The sequence below is a fragment of the Mus caroli genome, unplaced genomic scaffold (assembly GCF_978045245.1).
Source record: "Mus caroli unplaced genomic scaffold, Mus_caroli_1 scaffold_2, whole genome shotgun sequence".
Lineage (NCBI taxonomy): Eukaryota > Metazoa > Chordata > Mammalia > Rodentia > Muridae > Mus > Mus caroli.
Window position 1 is genome coordinate 376,798 of NW_028227257.1, and position 21,291 is coordinate 398,088.

Sequence of the window (21,291 nt, forward strand, 5' to 3'; positions counted from 1 at the left end):
GTTTTCAGAAAACTGTGCTAGGAAAACTGGATGCCAATATATAGAAGAATCCCTATTTTCAAAATCCTCAAATCCAGTTTCTCACCATATATAAAAAAACAACTCAAAATAAATCAGACATAATAAGGTCTATAATTAAGAAACTACTAGAAGGCCTAGAGAGACGGCTCAGTGAGTAGTGTTTGCTGTACAACATGAGATCTTCAGCAACCATATAAAAAGGATCTCAGCAGTACACAACCCAGCAGCCAGTCTAGCCAAACAGCATATCTAATAAGAGACTAATTCCCAGACATCCCAACATCAACCTTTGGTCTCTGTATGTTTCTGCCAAGTGTGTGTGCATATACTTCTACTATAAGAAAATACAGCCGGGCATGGTGGCGCACACCTTTAATCTCAATGCTTGGGAGGCAGAGGCAGGCGGATTTCTGAGTTTGAGGCCAGACTGGTCCACACAGAAAAACCCTATCTTAAAAAAAGAAAAGAAAAACAAACCAAAAACAAACAGGGCCTCACTACATAACCTGGATGGCCTAAACTTGCTTTTTAGATCAATTTCTTCCACTTCCCCATGTACCAGGTTAAAAGTATCCACCTCTACATCTAGTTTGAATAGATTTATCACCTTTTATTTATGTATGTGCATTTGTGCATGCTTCTGAGTTCATGAGTAGTAATTATAAACATTTATCAGCTTTTTTATGTGATCGCCTAAAATGGTACGTAGATTCTTTGACTGGACTTGACCTTATATAACTACACATTCTCTCATTTCCCAGATGGTGGCACTGTAGTTATTAACAGCTCCTGGGCCTTGGCACATCACTGCTCTTTAGTAGGTCCTAAATTCTGAGGGGAAAAAATTGAACCTAGAATTCTATTGCTAACCAAGTGTCAGGCAACGGTGGGAGTTGGAGAAAAGTACTTGGTTTGTCCCATATAAAACCAGCATTTGAGGAAGTCCTTCAAGAAACTGAGGAAAGAAACAAGAGCAGAAGACACAACAGACTGAGAGTAAAACAGCTGACCTGCTCCAGGAAGCAGGAGCTGGCAAGAGCCGACTCACCCAAAGCAGCAGGAAGCCACACTTCACAGCGTCAAAGTTTTAATACCATAAATCATTACAGAAATGGGACTGATGTAAGGATACTATACTCATGGTGAGTGAAAATTCTCAACAACAAAAACTACAATGTAAAAAAAAAAAAAAAAAACTACATGGAAATGCTACAAATACAAGTTAGACATAAAAAACTCATCAGACTTCGCTTCCCAGTAGGATGCAGGCCACAGAGCGAGCAGATTCAGTGTGAGGAACAGAAAGGAAGAACGATGTTAAACTGAAGCAGGGCATAGTGCTGCATGACTATAAAACCTGAGCCTAAGACCAATGCAAAAGCAGGACTATGGGCCTGGGTGAGGCATAAACTTCGTCTCAAAACAAAATGTAATGTAAAATAAATGATGGCAAAGCCTTGGTGCCCAATGAGAAAACCAGAAAACCCAACCGGAGTTTATTAACATAACCAGAGTCCAAGAGAAAATAAGGCCAACAAAACTTGGTTGAAAATAGTGGTCCAGGGCTGGTGAGATGGCTCAGTGGGTAAGAGCACCCGACTGCTCTTCCAAAGGTCTAGAGTTCAAATCCCAGCAACCACATGGTGGCTCACAACCATCCGTAACGAGATCTGGCGTCCTCTTCTGGAGTGTCTGAAGACAGCTACAGTGTACTTACATATAATAAATAAATAAATCTTAAAAAAAAAGAAAAAGAAAAAAGAAAATAGTGGTCCAAGCCGGGCAGTGGTGGCACACACCTTTAATACCAGCACTTGGGAGGCAGAGGCAGGCGGATTTCTGAGTTCCAGGCCAGCCTGGTCTACAGAGTGAGTTCCAGGACAGACAGGGCTACACAAAGAAACCTTGTCTCGGAAAAAACTCAAAAAACAAACAAACAAACAAACAAAACAAAAACAAAAACAAAAAACTCCAAAAAAAGAAAGAAAAAAAAAAGAAAATAGTGGTCCAGGGCAGCGACATCAAGCCAGCCAGGGATACACAGATAAGAAACTGCAGATTTTTATGGATGAAGGTTTATTAGAACTGATAGCTCATAGCTACAGTCCATCATTTCAGGAAAGTCACAGCAGTAGGTGCCCGAGGCAGCTATTCATACTACAAATGCAGACAAGTAGGGAGACTTGAGTATCTATGCTCAGCTCACTTTCTCCTGTTTAAAGTAGAAGATAGGATCCCCACCTAGAAAATGGCATTCACTCCAGTAAACTAATCAGTATAATCTCTCACAGGCATGCCCAGAAGCTAAATAATCCCTCACAGGTGTGCATCAAGGCACCTCCTTAATTTCAAAATCTAAATTCCAAGATAAAATAGCAGACTTACCATCTTTTTTTTTTTTTTTTTTTTTTTTTTTTTTTTTTTTTTTTTTTTTGGTTTTTCGAGACAGGGTTTCTCTGTGTAGCTCTGGCTGTCCTGGCACTCACTTTGTAGACCAGGCTGGCCTCGAACTCAGAAATCCGCCTGCCTCTGCCTCCCGAGTGCTGGGATTAAAGGCGTGCGCCACCACGCCTGGCCAGACTTACCATCTTTATCATTTCAATGATATGATACAGCAACATTAATCACAGCCACATTGCTATACAACAGCTATATTATAAATCCTATTTTAATTAATTAATTAAGCAAGGCACTGTGTCTCAAACCTTTATAATCCCAGCACTGGAGAGGCAGAAGCAGAATATCTTTATGAGTTCCAGGCTAGCCAGGGATATACAGTGCTACCCTGTAGAAGGAAGGGAAGGAGAAAGCACAACCATTAAAAACAAACAAAAAAAAAAAAAAAAGGAAGAAAGAAAAGAGAAATTCTAAAAAAAAAAAAAAAAAAAAAAAAAAAAAAAAAAAAAAAAAAAAAAAAAAGCCGGGCATGGTGATGCACTCCTTGGGAGGCGGAGGCACCTGGATTTCTGAGTTCGAGGCCAGCCTGGTCTACAGAGTGAGTTCCAGGACAGCCATGGCTACACAGAGAAACCCTGTCTCGAAAAACCAAAAAAAAAAAAAAAATTACTTTATGTATATATAAGTGCACTGTTGCTGTTTTCAGACACACCAGAAGAGGGCATCAGATCCCATTACAGATGGTTGTGAGCCACCAACCATGTGGTTGCTGGGAATTGAACTCAAATCTCTTTAGCCTGAAAAGAGAAATTCTTAAACTTTCTTAAATTTATCAATGATGCCCTTCCCCCTAGTTTTTCTTCAAGAAATCCCTCTAAAATAGCAGTTCTCAACCTGTGGGTCCCAACTTTTTGGGAGTCAGCACTTTGGGCTCACCTGAGACTGTCAGAAAACAGGTATTTACGTTACAATCCGAAACGGTAGCAGCAAACTGTTCTGCTATGAAACAGCAACAAAAGAATGCTATGGTTTATGAGGAGCTGTAGTAAAGGGCCAGCTATAGAAATGGGTGGAAATGCCTCTTCCTGGTGAGAGAAAGGGCAGGGGTGGGGCTAGTCACAGGATGGGAAGTAGAAGCCAGACACTGATTGAGAGAACACACAAAGAAATCCAAGCACAGACAAACTTTGGATCAGATAAAAAAATGTTTAAAATTACACTTTAATGCTAAAAAGGGTAAGAGACTGAGTATAAAAATTCATAGACATGCCGGACGTGGTGGTGCACGCCTTTAATCCCGGCACTCGGGAGGCAGAGGCAGGCGGATTTCTGAGTTTGAGGCCAACCTGGTCTACAGAGTGAGTTCCGGGACAGCCAGGGTTACACAGAGATACCCTGTCTCAAAAAAAAAAAAACAAAAAACCAAAACCAAAACAAAACAAAAAACCAAAAAATTCATAGACATAATTTGAAATTGACAAATTTAAAGAAATAAGACATAAAGATGGAAAGTAGAATAACAGAGCTTCTGGATATACAATAATGACTGAAAGATAGAAACAAAAAAAGAAAGAGATAAATCACCTAAGATAAAAAACATTACAAATTCTGGTTATTACCACATTGGTAATCCTAATCATAGTGGCTTTCTGTGCCTTCTCAAAGAAAAGGGCTTCAGAGATACAAGAAAAAGAAAATGAAAAGTGGAGACAGGCCTTAGAATGAAAATTTTAAAAATCTGTAAATAAAAATAAGGAAAATACTAAGATAGTAGAGATACAAGGAAAAGAGAAATATGAAAAATGGGGACAGGCCTAAGAGAAATGAGACAAAACTGTAAATAAAAAAATGGGAAATAAACTAAGGTAAGAGACAGAATAGGGCCAGAGTCTACTGCAACATCATATAATGAAAACCCGGGGGCTGGAGAGATGGCTCAGTGGGTAAGAGCACCCGACTGCTCTTCTGAAGGTCAGGAGTTCAAATCCCAGCAACCACATGGTGGCTCACAACTATTCCTAACGAAATCTGACTCCCTCTTCTGGAGTGTCTGAGGACAGCTACAGTGTACTTACATATAATAAATAAATTAAAAAAAAAAAAAAAACCTGGAAAGCCACCCAAAGGTTGTTAGAAAACAAACCTTAGTTTATCAGTTAGTCTGTAAGTGCCAATAGATAGTGGCCACCCTAAAGAAGAATATGAGTGGCACTCCATAGATGTCCTGGATTTGAAAAAAATTAAAAGAAGGTGCCACCAATTATAGAATGTATCCACTGCTTCTGAAACAGGTATTAAATTCTCAGGTGACTCAAAATAGTATTATTCCCAGGTATGACAAGAGCAATGTTAGAACCTGGTCCACAACTATAATGGAGTTCACGGTGGAGAGAAGAGGCTAAGGACACACAACAGAGACACAGGGTCAGAGGTTAGTCAATATTTCTCAAGATCAGCTACTTGGTGAAGGAACATATCCTGAGGTACACATAAGTCATATATGGGGAAGCAGCCTTTGGCACTATGTCACATGACAGCTTGGGACAGGGTGAAGAAACAGGAAAAGGACTTGAAATGCTTACTCGGATTATGCAAGGTCCAAGAGAAACATTCACTGACTTTTTATGAAGCCTGACTTCAGCTATAGATAGAAGGGGATCATATCCACAACCAAGAAAAGCACTGAATCTTTAGCTTTCAAAAATGCTAACACCAGCCGGGCACGAAGGCGCACATCTTTAATCCCAGCACTTGGGAGGGAGAGGCAGGTGGATTTCTGAGTTCAAGGTCAGCCTGGTCTACAAAGTGAGTTCCAGGACAGCCAGGGCTACACAGAAAAACCCTGTCTCGAAAAAACAAAACAAAACAAAACAAAAAAGGTAATATTGAATGCAAGAAGGCGATGAGGTCATTAAAGATCAGCATCAAGAGATCATTGGAGGAGCTGGAGAGATGGCTCAGTGGTTAAGAGCACCAACTGCTCTTCTGAAGGTCCTGAGTTCAATTCCCAGCAGCCACATGGTGGCTCACAACCATCTGTAATGGGATCTGATGCCCTCTTCTGGGGTGTCTGAAGGCAGCTACAGTGTACTTACATATAATAAATACATACACAAATAAAAAAAAAAAAGAGAGATCATTGGATTAGAATTACAGTTGATATTTGATCTCATTCATATGATATGACTTCATTAGACCTGATCAAAAAAGGTTTTGAAAAAAAATCCAAAACACCAGATGTTTTAATTGTAGTAAGAAGGGTCATTTCAAAGGGACTGACTGTAAGCAAGGTTTTCCTAGAAATGATAGATATATATTTTTTCCCTAGAGAAGGACTAAGCAGCTTTAGAGCTGTGCTGGAAGCAAGTTCTGATGAAACAGCTACTCAGGTAGTCTGAGGTTGGATGAAGCACGATACTGGAATAAATATATCTCAGCATTCTTTAGGGTTAATCTTGTCAGGGCCGCTTTAACTTCATTAGTGTCTGTAAACATACAAACTTTAACAAGTAATACACATTTCTGCATTAACATTGAGATGTATGGGATGCAGAATCAACTAAAGATGATTTTCTGCTTTCTGATCAAGCAGGTAAGGCTTCTTTTATAAGTTAGTTTGAACGGTATAACCAAACTAATGTCTCTCTCCAAGGTCGCCAAACAAATGGACTGGACATTGTGACTGTAATTCTTACCTGATAGTTTTTATAATTGTTCTTATTAATATAGTTTCTTATGTTAGAGAAAGAGCCTTTTATTGACCAAAAGGGGGAGATATAGAATCTCTTGTGTATTCTGTGGAAGAATCACCTGTCAATAAAAAGCTGATGGCCAATGAGCTTAGCAGGATTAGAAGGTAAACCATCGGCAGAGAGAGAGATGATATTCCAGAAGACTCAAGGGCAGGAGATTTTTCTCTGGACTTGGAAGAGATGGAAACATGAAACTGAAGAGAGGTAACCAGCCATGTGGCAGACAGGATATGATAAATGGGCTATATGAGTTACATGCTAATCAGGGAACAAGCCAAAACTTATGGCCTAGGCATTTATTCATAAATAATTAAGTCTCATAGTCCGTATTCCAGGAAAAGAGAGGGGATAGAAAAGCTCATGGCTATAAGGGGGTGCAAAACAACTATGAGGCAAACCCTGTGAATCATATCCCAAAGTTTTAGGTTACGGGCCTTCACAGATTAAAATCTAAAATTCATGCTGTAGTATCTGAAAATCAGCTTCCAATTACAGTGTGAGGTAGCCTTTCTGCTTGGTCACAAAACAACCAGGAACCTATCTGACTGTATGAAGAAAACAATCAGTCCCTAAGGGAATGGGGTCTGGGCTATACAAAAGAAAAAGTGAGCTGAGTACAAGCATGTGTTAATCCATGCGCTCTGCTCTTGACTGTGCACATGGTTAGCAGCTTCAAGTTCCTGCCACCATGATTTCTGAAAAATGTGGACTACAACCTTGACTTGTGAGCTAAATAAACCCCTTCTTCCTTAAGTTGTTCTTGCTAGGATATTTTACCACAGCAACAGGAAACAAAACTAAGATATGCAACATTCAAATCTTTAATTACAAATAACATATACACTTATAAAAATACTTATGTTTGTTAGGGTGGTAGTATACACTGTAATCTCAGCACCTGAAGGGATGCTAAGGCTGAGTAGAGTCCCAAGATCAATGCCAACCTAGGCTACTTAGCAAAGCTCTGTATCAAAATACAAGACAATTGTCTTAGGGTTTTACAGCTGTCAAAAGACACCATGACCAAGGCAATCTTAAAAGGACAGCATTTAATTGGGGCTGGCTTACAGGTTTAGAGGTTCAGTCCATTATCATCAAGGCGGGAACATAGCAGCATCCAGGCAGGCACGGTACAGGAGGAGCTGAGAGTTCAACATTTTCAACTGAAGGTTGCTAGTGGAAGACTGACTTCCAGGAATCTAGGATGAGGGTCTTAAAGCCCATGCCCACAGCGACACACCTATTCCAACAAGGCCACATGTCCAAATAGTGCCACTCCCTGGGCAAAGCATATTCAAACCATGAAATTCACTCCCTGACCCCCATAGGCTTGTTTAAACACATGAGTCTATGGGGGGGGGCATATCTAGCCATAGCATAATTTAAAAAGTACATTTAGTCCAACTTCCAAAGACCCTATAGTCTATAGCAGTATCAACAATGTTAAAAGTCCGAAGTTCAAAGTCTCCTCTGAGATCCATCTAATAACTTAATTGTAATTCATGAATCAAGACAGGAAACCAGCTGGGCAAACTCCAAACTCTCCATCTCTGAGTCTGATGTCAAAGCAGTTTTCAGATCTCCAACTCCTTTTTCATCTTTGTCGACTGCAATAAACTTCTTTCTTGGGCTGGTTCCACTCTGTTAGCAGCATTCTCAGGAAATATCCTATAGCTTTGGCATTTAGAAAATCTTGGGGTCTCCAAGGCAACTTCAATATTACAGCTTCTTGTTTCAATGTCTGGGATCCACACATGATCTTCTGGGCTCCTCCAAAGGGCTGATGTCACATCTCCAGCTCTGCCCTCTGTAGGACTCTAAGATCAGGTTGACTCCACTCCACTGCTGCTGCTGTTCATGGTGATCATCTCATGGCACTGGCATCTCCAATACACTGGGATCTTCCACTGCAACTACACTACACCAATAGCCTGACAGAGGCTCTCTTCATGGTGCCAAGCCTCAAATCCTTTGCATGAACCTTCAGTCCTAGGCCATCAACTACAACTGAAGCTGCACCTTCACCAATGGCCTCCCATGGCCTCTCACAGTGCTGAGCCTCAGCTGCTCTTCATGACCCCTCATGTCTTCAAAACCAGTACCCACTGGGTGACTCTTACTCTACTAAGTACAGCTGCAGCATGAGGTGCAACCTTGGCTATCTCTGGAACACAGCTTCTTTCTGCTCTCAGATTTCACTTCGGTGATTCTAGTCTCTTCTTAATCACCACTACTTTTTTAGTTCCAACTAACCAGCATCAATTGTCCCAATAATCCCTTCTATTCTGGACTCTAAAGCCAGAACCACATGGCCAAAGCTGCTGAGTTCTGCTGCTTGTAGGAACTGGAACATGGCCCACTTGTTCTATTACATTGTCACTAGCTTTCTGTTTTCCAATTCCTTCACTGCCTAAGCTTGGCTGTCCTGGATCTTGCTCTGTAGATTGACCTTGAACTAAAGAGATATGGATGCCTGTCTCCTGGGATTAAAGGTGTATACCACCAAGCCTGGGTCTAAATTTAGCTGGGTAGGATCTTCCCCCAAAGTCCCACTCCCTTAATCTGCTCTCTCCTAGAACACAGGATTCAGCTCCATTTCACTTCCTGGTGCCCCTTTAATACTTAGCAATATATTTTCCATTTTTCCTTTCTAAGACTGCTATGCTCTTCATGAGACTTAACCAAAGAACAAAGTCCCCGATGGGCTTTTTTGAGACATCCTCTGTCAATGCAATTAGCATAAATCTCTTTACCTTAGTCTCAGGTAGACTCTTCAGACAAGGGCAAAAAGCAGCCACATTCTTCACCAAAATACCACAACAGTTTCTACGCCAAATACTGAAATTCTTATCCTCTGAAACCTCTTAAACCAGGTCTGCACAGTTCAAATTACTTTCAGCAACAAAGACTTCCATATTCCTACTAGAATAGCCCATCAAGCCCCATTTAAAACATTCTAATGCTTTCCAAATCCAAAATCCCCAAATCCACACTGTTCCAAACAATAGCATGGTCAGGCTTATTAGAGCAATACCCCACTCCTGGTACCAACTTCTGTCTTAGGGTTTTGATGATGTAAACAGACACCATGACCAAGGAAACTCTTATAAGGACAACATTTCATTGGTGCTAGCTTACAGGTTCAGAGTTTCAATCCATTATCATTAAGGCGGGAACATAGCAGCATCCAGGCAGGCATAGTACAAGAGGAGCTCAGAGTTCTACACTTTCATCTAAAGGCTGCTAGTGGAAGACTGATTTCCAGGCATCTCGGGCGAGGGTCTTAGAGCCCACGACACACCTATTCTAACAAGGCCACACCTTCTAGTAGTACCAAGCATATTCAAACCATGACAACAACATAACAAACTAAAAATTCTATTAGAACAGTATAAGACTACTACATCTTTTTAAAAATTCTGAGATATATGATCAAATGCTGCCTTTCTTTATCTTATTCATTTTGGGATGTTGGAAATGCCACATTAAATATAAAAGAAAGGTTAAGACACACTTTCAGTAATGAAAAGCAAGAGTGTACAAGAATTCATAAAATACCATAGATGACACAAAGTGTTTTAATGGACTACATTCTGAGATAAAACGTATTGAAGTGACATCAGTTCTGCCCTTATCCTAGCCTGAGGCTGGATCTTCAGAGAAACTCATGTTGGATACTTAGCTACCCAGTATATTCCACTTTCTTTTTTCAAAGAAGCAAATGAACATGCCTGATTGCTTGCAACTACTGTCAGAAACCAAGTGATCACATCCCATCCAGCATGTAACCTAGAATCAGGTATAACAACAAAAACCATGATAAACTGAAGAGATGTGCCAAATTTCAAAGTGGCATTACAACACTCCATATTCCAAACAGACATGCTGTAATTGAGATTTAACCAATTAAGCTGTCTCTGTGTAACCACTTACAAAGTTGCCAGGTAGAGCTCTCTGAACTTTACTGATTCAGAATGCTGCCCATTCATAATCACCTCTTTGATCAAAATCTACTCAACCCAGTTTGTCTATGGTTTCATTTCAATAGTCTAGTGTCAGGAGTGGGTCCAGGAGGAAAGTCCTCAAACCCCCAGTCCCAGAGCCAAGTGAAGGTACTGACCAAAAAGCACTATGTCCATGGCTAAAAGCAAACAGGATCATGGGTGAGTTCCCTCTCTAAATCGAGCAACACAAATTTGTGTTTTGAGCTTGTTTACTTAAGTGATTTTTTTTTTAAATTGAACTGCATCCAAGATTAAATAGCACATAGCTGGAGGCCTCAGGAATATGCCTTTTTCAAAAGGGATTTCTGCACTGCTGAGTTTGAAAACTGATACATGTAACCTTAATACTTAGGAGGCTGAGGCAGGAAGAGCAAGAATTCTAAGCCATCCTTGGTTATGTAGTGAGATTCCTACTGAACCTTTCCCTTTCTAGCACGGGGAAGGAAATCTAAAGTTGAGGGAGGCTAAGGTAAACCTGTACAAACAAGTTCTTAGGCATTGGAAAACAAACTAGAAAGATTTTGCCTCCAGTTTTTTACTGCTCAGAGACTAAAAATAACTAAGACAACTGACTACTACAGGAAAACAACTGCTTCCAGCAGTTGGGATTCAAAGATTTGCCAAAGGATAGACTGATGATATGTCAGTCATTTGTAACAGCTGCCTTCCTTGTGTTCACTGGACACAACGTTCCTTAAAAGGTCAAAGGGTAAGATTTCAACTAGGTCATCAAAGAAACAGTGAGGGAAGCTCCACATTCAAATACAAAAGGAAGGTGAAGACACACTTTCCAGTTACCAAAGGTAATGTAATGAAAAGTAGGAGGTTACAAGACTATATTGTTTAAAGAAAGCAATTTTTGAGCTAGAGAGATGATGGCCCAGCAGTTAAGAACATTTATTGTTCTTCCAGAAGACCTAGGTTTGATTCCCAGCACCACAAGGCAGCTAGCTCACAAGCTCTGATAACTACAGCTCTAGGGGATCTGATGCCCTCTTCTGGACTCTGAAGGAACCAAGCACACATATGATACAGGCAAAACACCCATCCTTACACATAAAATACAATTTACTTAAAGAAAAAGTAATTTTGTCTCCAAATAAATGTCTGTATTTTTAATTTGAAAAGAGAAAATGAATATAAAAATAATTAACAATAGCCTATGAATGACAACGCTGCAGGAGATTTATCTACAGGAGATAAACTCAGTGAGCTGAGAGGTTAAGAGCACGCATTGCTTTTGCAGAGAACCATGGTTCAGTTTCTAGCACCCATATGGTGGGTCACGATCAGTAACCCAAGCTCAAGGGGATCAACACATACATGCATGTAGGCAAAACACTGACACATACAAAATTCAATCTAAAATGATTTTACAATAAGGCAAATTTTTCCCCCCAAGACAGGGTTCTCTCTATAGTCCTAGAACTCACTTTGTAGACCAGGCTGGCCTTGAACTCAGAAATCCACCTGCCTCTGCCTCCCAAATGCTGGGATTAAAGGCGTGCACTACCATCACCCAGCTTTCAATGAGGCAATTTTTAAAATGTACTTCTCAAATCTTTAATGATTTCAACTGGTTATTAAATGAACAAGGACTATTATTCACAGTGACTTGTGATTTGCTTTAAATGTTCTAAATTCTAGGATTTTGTTTTTTGGGTTTTTTGATGAACTTCTCAAAATGTTTCTATCTAGGCCTTACTATATAGTCCAAGCTGGTCTCAAACACTCAAATCTTCCACCTTGGCCTCTTGGATGGGTGAGTTGTGGGCATGTGTCACATATCCAGTCTCAAAAATCAAAATTTTGGGGCTGGAGAGATGGCTCAGTGGTTAAAAGTACTGACTGCTCTTTCGAAGGTCCTGAGTTCAAATCCCAGCAACCACATGGTGGCTCACAACCATCTGTAATGAGATCTGATGCCCTCTTCTGGTGCATCTGAAGACAGCTACAGTGTACTTATTCCTCAGGTGGATCCTTAGAAAATTTCAAAAGGATACTTAGAAATGTATTATTCTGCCATGCTTCCTGCCATGACGATAATGGACTAAACCTCTGAAATTGTAAGCTAGCCCCAATTAAATGGTTTCCTTTTTAAGAGTTGTCTTGGTCATGTTGTCTTCTTACAGCAACAGAAACCTAACTAAGACACACTTGTAATCCCAGACATGAAGTAACAGGCAGCAATAGTGAGAAAGCAAAGTCAGTGTGGGTGTAACAGACCCTGTCTCAGAAAGGGGTATCAAGACCATTAGAGAAAATAAAAACAAACAACAAACTCACACCTGCTCAAAGTACAGAGAAGAACTAACTAAAGATGGGGTTTCCAGCCCAGCTTATACACCTATAATCCACTCCTGTGCCTAAGACACAAGAAACATCTGAGGAAAGGGAGTGGAAAGATCCTAAGAACCTGAAGACACAAAATCTGTTGAGTTTATCTCCTAGAAGTGACAGAGGAACCACCTTCTTCACCCATGATACCTCAACAATAATGCTGCCTTAACACCACCAAGAAGAAGGAGGAGATTGCATGGGGCCCATCCCCAGACAAAAAACTAAGATAACTAAGGAACGTTGAGACAGGGAGAAATCATCTTTCCCAGGGATGAGCCCTGTAAGTGGTTATCTGCTACTAAGTGGTCAGCCCTGAAATCCTATATGGAACAAGTATCCTGAACAGACTGTGCAAGCTGTATTTATATATATATATTTTGTGTGTGTAACAGTAACAAAGAGAAAAAGGCCATAAATTCACGAGGGAGTAAGGTATGGGTGTGGGAGAGACTGAAGGAAATAAAAGGGAAAAAGATTGCATGTTTTTTACTTTGAAAACAAAGACTGAAGGAAATAAAAGGGAAAAAGATTGCATGCTTTTTACTTTGAAAACAAAGACTGAAGGAAATAAAAGGGAAAAAGATTGCATGTTTTTTACTTTGAAAACAATCTAGTGAGGGGTTGACTGCAAGCTGTGCAGGGAGCTCCATGGGTGCAACTTCCATGAGTTATCATTCATGACGAGGCAGGTTTCCTAGAGACACAGCTGCCTTTAGTAACCATGATCCTTGTGTTCTTTGAGGAAGGATGATCAGCCTGAAGAGTCTGAGAATGAGGAAGTGGCTCTTTTCACCATAGAGGTTGCTGTCATGATGTGATGCTGAATATGTGACTAATATTTTGCTACCAGTTTGAAAGCAAAGCCAACACATCAAGCAAGAAGACCAAGAGAAAGAGAAACAGACCCTAATATCATAGTTAGGGCCGTTTCAACTCTGCACTTTACACAATACATGTCCTCTATTGTATTACTAATGTGTTTTTTAGTCAGGTTCACTATCCAGCCCAGCCTCGCTTTGAACTCACAATCTTTTGTGCTTCAATCTCCTAAATCCTTAGATTACAGGAGTGTGTTGCTGCTTAGATTGGCCGTATAACCTAATAATCTAATTTAGAGGTTTGAGAAAGCAGAAAAGGATTGTCCCATTTGCAGACAAAAAAAAAAAAAAAAAAAACACATTTAGGGTGACTTAATACAAAAAAAATTAAAACATATTAACGGACAGGACAAGAATTTCTAAAACTTATCCAGATATGCCTACTGGAAGTGAAGGCAAGAAGAAGAGTTCAAAGTCTTCCTCAGGCTACATAGCAAGCTTAAAATCAGGTTAGGAAAGAACAAGACCCTGTCTCAAAAAATATAAATAAAGAAAAAAAAGCACAAAAAGGAAGCAAAGTTATTGATGGGTAAGTGCTTTATTTTTATTTTATGTGCACTGGTGCTTTGCCTGTATGTATGTCAGTGTGAAGATGCCATATATTGGAGTTGCAGAAAGTTGTGAGCGGCCATGTGGGTGCTGGGAATTGAACTCAGGACCTTTGGAAGAGCAGTCAGTGCTCTTAACTGTGAAGCCATTTCTCCAGCCCCAAATAACTGCTTTAAAATTGCTTTTAAAAAGTGCGGTTTGATGGGCTGGAGAGATGGCTCCGCAGTTAAGAGCACTGACTGCTCTTCCAAAGGTCCTGAGTTCAAATCCCAGCAACCACATGGTGGCTCACAACCATCCAAAATGATATCTGATGCCCTCTTCTGGTGTGTTTGAGGACAGCTACAGTGTACTTATTTATAATAATAAATAAATCTTTAAAAAAAAAGAGGGGGGGAGGGCTGAGGGTGCCTGGAAAAATGGCTCAGCAGTCAAGAGCACTAGCTGCTCTTCCAGAGGACAGTGATTTGATTCCCAGGACCTACATGTTGACTCACAGTTGTATGGAGTCTTGTTGCTGGCCTACACTGGCATCAGGCACACAAAGCAGGGCATAGACATAACATCCAAAACCACAAAATAATAAACTAAAATTACTAAAGTGGTTTGTACAAAACATTTGGCTTCTCAAACTCTTAGTTCTAATAATATAATGAATCATAAGTGATACATTTCTGACACCTGCTAGATAAATTAGACACTTAAGAGAGATTTCACCCAAATGCAACCTTCAGGACATGTCTTTTGTTTCTACAGAAGCTTTCTTATGCTGGAAGGAAGGGCAAAGCTGTAATAGGAACTAAAAGGCTTTAAGGAAAGGCTTTTTTAAAGGTTAAAAGGTATCCCCTTATGAGGTGCACCCAAGTCAAGTCTCAGGGTGCTGCTGGGCTGAAAAAAAGGCAAAAGAGTTACTACATCAGGCACTAAAGACAAAATAGCATCGAACAGGTTTACCCTTACATTTGCCCAAATATCAAAAGGAAATAAAATTTGATAACTTATATTAAAAAATAACATATATATTCTAACAGACTTTGTCAAAGAAAAATCACAATAAAATGCATCCTATTTAACAGAGAAACTCAATAGGCCTGTTGACTCCTTCCTGTATTAAGAGAAAATAAAGGCAGGCAGCAGCACCTTTTTCCTCCACAGAATTCAGGTCACTCCTGTTCCCACTCTCACCTCACCTTCACTTAGGAAGTCAGATGAGCAGCCTGCAGCCGTAGACCTCTAGGCCCCTGACTCAGAACCTGCCCCTTAGGGTTAGTTCAGATCTGTAATACCACGGGATATCTGATTGTGCTCTTCACTGGAACATATCTGGATGAAACTGAACAGTCATTCAGGCAGCTTTCTCTAAGATGGCCACACTTCTTTCCCAAGACAGCCAGAATGGGACACACCTGCTAGCATCACCGAGCAAATCCTCATTCCATACTCTCGACTCACCAGGATTGTAACCTTATAGCCAATAGGCAAGCATTCCTTAGAACACATAAAAGAAGTCTGCATATTTTATCTTATAAAGCACCAAAGTTAATATTTAGCAACTAAACTGACAAAATCACCAACAACTCGTGATAATGAGTAAGCTTCACTTACACAAATTCAAGGAATACCGACTGGGAATTCATACTATCTCACAAAATCTAAAACTACTAGTTGGGTTCAAAATATCTAGAAATAAAGTTCTCTGATGCAAACTAAATGTCACTTGTGAAAAACATATAGTGATTATGGAATGAAATAAAAGAACACATACAAATTAGTGGAGAGGAAACTTATGGAAGAATTTTCAGTGATCTCTCCCAAACCTAGCCTTATTCTTTTTTGGATTTGTTTTATTTTGTTGAGACAAAGCTTCTCTGTACAACAGCTGTGTACTCTCTGGCTGTCCTGGAACCTGCTTTGTAGACCAGACTGGCCTCAAACTTACAAAGATCTAGTGCCTCTGCTGGGATTAAAGGCAGCCATAAGATACTTTGTTTCTGTCATTTTGATATAAAATTTCAATGTTTGTGAAACTCAAAATTTGAAGCAATTTTTACTTGTTAAAACACACACACACACACACACACACACACACACACACACAATCAAAAGCCTATACTGAGGGCTAGGATAGCTCAGTGGGTAAGAATATTTACTCTGCAAGCATGAAGTCATATTTGAATCTCCAAGACCCAACCCACTTTAAAAAGTCTGGCATAGTTTTATGTACCTGTAACCCCAGCACCAGGAGCAAAGTCAAACAGATCCTATAAATTTACTAGCCAGACAGTCTGAGGGAACTTCTGGGTCACAGAGGCTCAATGTAATAAGTAAGATCCATAGAAGAAGATACCCATATTCTGTTGTGGCCTTTGTATACACACAGGAGGGTACATTTATTTATATATGCTAGTCCATGTATCATACCCATATACCTCCACAACACACACGAAATTAAACAAAACCAAACATTATAACTATTATGGTGGTTTGAATGGTATGGCCCCCATAGACTCATGTGTTTGAATGCTTGGTCCATAGGGAGTGGCACTATAAGAAAGTATGGCTTTTTAAGAGGAATTGTGTCACTCTGGGGGTAGGCTATGAGGTTTCCTATGCTCAGGCTATGCCCAAGTGTGGCACACAGTCTCTCTTTGCTGCCTGTGTTATCAAGATGTCGAACTCTCAGCTCCATCTCCAGCACCATGTCTGCATGCATGCTGCCATGACAACGGAATAACCCCCTGCAACCATAAGTCAGCCCCAATTAAATGCTGTTCTTTATAAGAGTTGCCATGTTCAGGGTGTCTCTTCACAGCAGTAAAACCCTAACTAATACAATTATTAAATATCATATACTAAGAATAAAGAACACAAACTTTTCATTAATAAACGAATTCAAGTTAATGCAAAGTGTCAGGAGGAGCAAAACCCACACTAAAGGGTGTTGGGTAATCCAAACCTTACGTCTTCCTGTTTAGTTGCCAGTTATCAGATTAGCTGTTAATCCTTGTCAGGGTTGCCATCAGAGGCAGCCCTGGCACAGCAGCTCAGGCTCCAAGATTAATAATGTTTTAAGGGTAGGATTTTTACAAAATAAGGCCATCACCATTTTTAGCATCTTTGTCCTTTCTATTTAGGAAAACTATCAGTAAAATACCTTCTATTTATCATTTCTTTGCTTCCATAACAGGCAGATATGATAGAAAAATTTCTCCTCATTTTGTAGAGTGCAGAGAGAGACCCAGAGCCGGAAGGAGCTGTGGTGGTGTGAGCTCTAACCTTGTCCCCTTTCAGGAAGGAGAGTCTAGCAGATTCTGCTGATGTACGGATGAGGAAGTACAGCAAAACTGTAGATTTGCCTGACAAAAAGCTTTAAATTCATCACTTGGATTCTATAGTACAGAATAATAAGCCTCATTTTAGGAGTACAACTTTTTACTTCTTTGAGGTGTTGGCACATGATAGACAACCACTCTCCTCTTATCTGCACCTTCAGTCCTGATTATTAAATTTTTAAATGCTTAATATATCATACCTGAAAACTTCCAGGAGGCACCACTGGAATACTAGAGGTCCTCATAGGCAGAATTGATGCTTATGCTTCATTTCCATACAAACGGCTCCTAACCAGTTTCCCTATGATTTCGGGAGTTTATTTCTTTATTGCTGCTAGTTTGCTCACAGTATCACACACTTCAAATCCCACACCTTTCATTTGCTGCTAGTTTGCTCACAGTATCACACACTTCAAATCCCACACCTCATGCTTACCTCATGCTCTGTTTTCAGAAGCAAACTTCTAAAACTCTACCTTATCATAAGCCTCAGCTTCACTGCATATTATTTATTCAACAAGCACCTGTGAGCACCATGCACCTGGGCCTTAAAGACACAACTCTGGCAGATTATGGGATACTGTAAGGTGGTTAACAAACAGAAGAAATCCGGCTCAGAAGCCTTGGAAGCTCTAAGTCTGATTCATTAAGTTAGATAGTCAGCAAAGGAGGTTGTCAGGGTGGGTCTACAACTACACCCAGAAGCATCACTCTCTCCCATGTGCGCTTGGGTAAAAGTGGGTAGAACCATGAACTGAACTACACATTAACAGAACTGTTCTCGATAATACAGAGAAATCAAGACGCTGAGATAGCCCAGCAGTGAAGAACACTAGCTGCTTTTCTAGAAGTTCTGAGTTCAATTCCCGACAACCACCAGGTGGCTCACAGTCATCTATAAAGATCAAACGCCCTCTTCTGGCATGTGGGTGTATGAGCAGACAGCACACACCTACATTTAAAAAATGCATACATAAGTTTTTAAAAAAAATACAGAGAAATCTAGCTATTCTTCTAAACTTAGATGGGAATGAGGCAAAGGCATTACAAAGAACTATAGAGTCATTCAGTCACAAAGAAGTCTCTCCTGAGTTGTCACAGCACTAGATAATGAGCTTCCAGCTAAGGGCACCAGCAACTGCTAGATCTTACGCTGGGTGTGGTGGTAAAAGTCTATGATTCTAGCCCTTTGCCAGGCTGAAGCAGGAGTAACACAACTTGCAAGTTAGCTTGAACTATAGCAAGATCCTGTTCACAAAAACAACCTCTCCACAATGACTAAAGAATCAGAAGACTTCATATCACCTTCACCTCAAGTCCTGAGACAAGTAACCAAAGGCAAAATTTCTAAGAGCCTTTTTACTGAACCAGTAGCATATCTTTTAAAAACTTTTAGCTCTGAAAAATCACAAATCAAAAGTTACAGAGTTGGCTGTCGATCGTAGCGCACCCCTTTAGGCCCAGCACTTGGAAGGCAGAGGCAGGTGGATCTCAGTTCAAGGCCATGGTGCACACAGTCCATAGAGCAAGTATCAGGGCAAGCCAGAGAAACCTAGTCTTGAAAAACCAATCCTCCTCCTGCCCCCCCCCCAAAGTTGTAAAGTGATTTTACAGGAAAGTATAAGCCCTTTCTCTTAACTGACTGCCCCCCTCACACCCCCAATGGGCAGGGGAAAGTTGGTGGCTCTGTCCTTGAGGATACAGAAGCCTGGTGACTCTTAAGCGCTCAGTACTCACTAATTGGCTTCCTGGCGAAAGCGTAATAGCCCAGCTGCTCCTAAATTCATTTCCATTCATTCCGTAAGTATTTACTGGGCACATACTATCTGACTATCCTAAACCTTAACTTTAAAAAACAATGTTAAATATGTTAACACATTAAACGAAGAGTCAAGCGCTGTATAAAATTAAGCAAGCAGGGGAAAAGTCAAGCAGAGAGCCTAACAGTCGACAGTAGACTAGTTACAGCAGTACACAGTGGAATAACAGAAACATGAGAGTGGTCAAGAAAAAAAATGTCAAGGGTTGAGCACTTAAATTGGTTAGGAGACTAGCAAGGAGGCTGCTGGGGCAAAGAGATTGTGCGGCACGGAGCTTAAAGAATCCGAGGGCAGGTACCCTGCTCCCAAACCCGACCGCATTTGGAGGCTCCACTGGCTCCACACACACAGGGCCAGCCTAAGTATGAAAACACTGATACAGGTAACAGATTCGTAACACAAGTTAGAAACTGCGGAAAGTCCTGGCTTTTAATGTCACCTAACAGATCACGCTTTCCTTAAAGAAAGCAAATAAATGAACAAAATTATCCTACGATTAGAGTTTTGTCTTTAGGCAACCACGACAATATATGGGACAATATAATTCTTTGTGGTATTAAGTAGCGTTTTGATGTTTAAACAGACAAACCACTAGCAATTGTGACACACTGCCTATAAAGGATGAATGATCAGCTGAGCGTCCAACAAACGGCGACCCAATTTCCCCAAAGTCCAATCTGAAAACAAATTAAAGCTACCTTTTGCATTATTTTTCCGAAGATGCACTTAATGAATTCGGAGAAATCATCTCCTAGACACAAGGAAAAACAAGTCTTTAATCCAGCCATATAACACAAGTTGGAGCCTGAACGAATGAGTCCCTAATTCTCTCCCCAAAGAGCACGACACAAAATCGCCTCTTAAAATGTCGTTCCGAGGCATAAACTAGGCATTTTTATACGTCAAATGCCTTTGAAATTTACAACTATAAGGCAATTTCTGCGTCCCAGAATGTGAACAAGCCTCGGAGCCTTTACTGCCCACCTCCCTACACCAGTTTCTGCGTTCCGGGAGCCGCGGAGGCGGCCGCGCGTGCGAACCGGAGTTGGCCCGGAAAGCCTAGTCTCCGCGCCGCCCCGCCGTGCGCAAGGTCGAGCAGGGCCTAGCGGTGCCCAGGGCCGGGCTCGCCGCCGCTGCTGAGGGTCGCCGCCATTTCCGCTGCGGGCAGCTTTCACCTCCTTCTGCGGCGCCCTCGCCTCACTTCCCCTCCCCTTCGCCCGGCTCCGGCGGCTTGAACCCCGCGGCCCCACCTAATTTGAGAGCCTCTGGAGAGTGAGCTCACCTGTCGGCACGCCCGCCGGTCCACCGGTTCCGCGGCTCCGCTTTCCGTCCCGGGGCAGTGGTGGGCAGCCGGCCGGCCTACTGCTCGGCCTGAGGATCCCGGGCGGCGACAGCCGTAGCAGCGGCAGAGGACGGCGGAAGCAACACTGGCGGCAGCAAGAACGCGCACGCTTACGCACTGGCACGCGCGCCCCCGGAAAAAGACGTGTGTTCTGGCAGGTCAGAGCCGGCTGCGCAAGCGCCTAGAACCCAACACTGAGGCCCCGCCCATAGTCGGAGCCAATGTGGCAGCGCCGCACGAAAGCTCCGGAGCTCCGGTAGAACCCGGTCCCCGAAAGGTTGTGCCCCAGTTGACGATCACCGGGAAGGGTTAAGGTGGTGGGCGGAGCCTGCAGCTGCTAAGCCGGAAGCTACAGCCCGGGAGCAGAGGCAGGGCCTAGGCTTGCGGGTTGGCCTCTGGAAGACAGGCAAGTGGCGCTCCGCGAGTAAAACTGCTCCTCTTGCAGTTGTTTGCTCATTGCTTCACATAAGCCTCAAAAAAATTTATTACTACTTACCAAAAAACTAGAGAGGGAGACCTTCATCTTCGTCTCAAGGTACTGTCTTGGGAGTGACATTTTCGTTCATCCCTGGAGACCACCCAGAAAACTTTCCTGCCTGTCTTCCCAGTCACTGAAAAACCAACCGCCATTATTTAGCGATCCTTTAGGAATCGTCTGCAATGATATGCGTGGACGGTTAAGGACTTTTTTTCCCACTCTGTCTCATACAATCCATGTTCACCCTGTTCTCTTACTAAGAAACCTGGTGACCCTTGCCTACTACGCTGTAACAAACAATTTCAAGTGCTGTGCTTTTTTATTCCAGAGCTACCAATCTTCAGTCTTCCTGGCCAGTGTTCCTACAGCTTTACTTTC

General features: G+C 41.5%; 1 protein-coding gene across 2 annotated transcripts in view; it reads right to left on the reverse strand.

Annotated features, from left to right (window-relative positions):
* Dnajc5 (DnaJ heat shock protein family (Hsp40) member C5) overlaps window positions 1–20,581 on the reverse strand; it is a 30,359-nt gene extending 9,778 nt beyond the window's left edge. Inside the window, exon 1 of one of the 2 annotated variants that reach the window (XR_002377146.3) lies at window positions 20,376–20,581. The gene's annotated coding sequence lies outside the window, so the exon portion shown is untranslated. The remainder of the gene's footprint in view (window positions 1–20,375) is intronic. The other variant, XM_021152876.3, reaches the window with a different exon arrangement.
* Window positions 20,582–21,291: the final 710 nt, after the last annotated feature.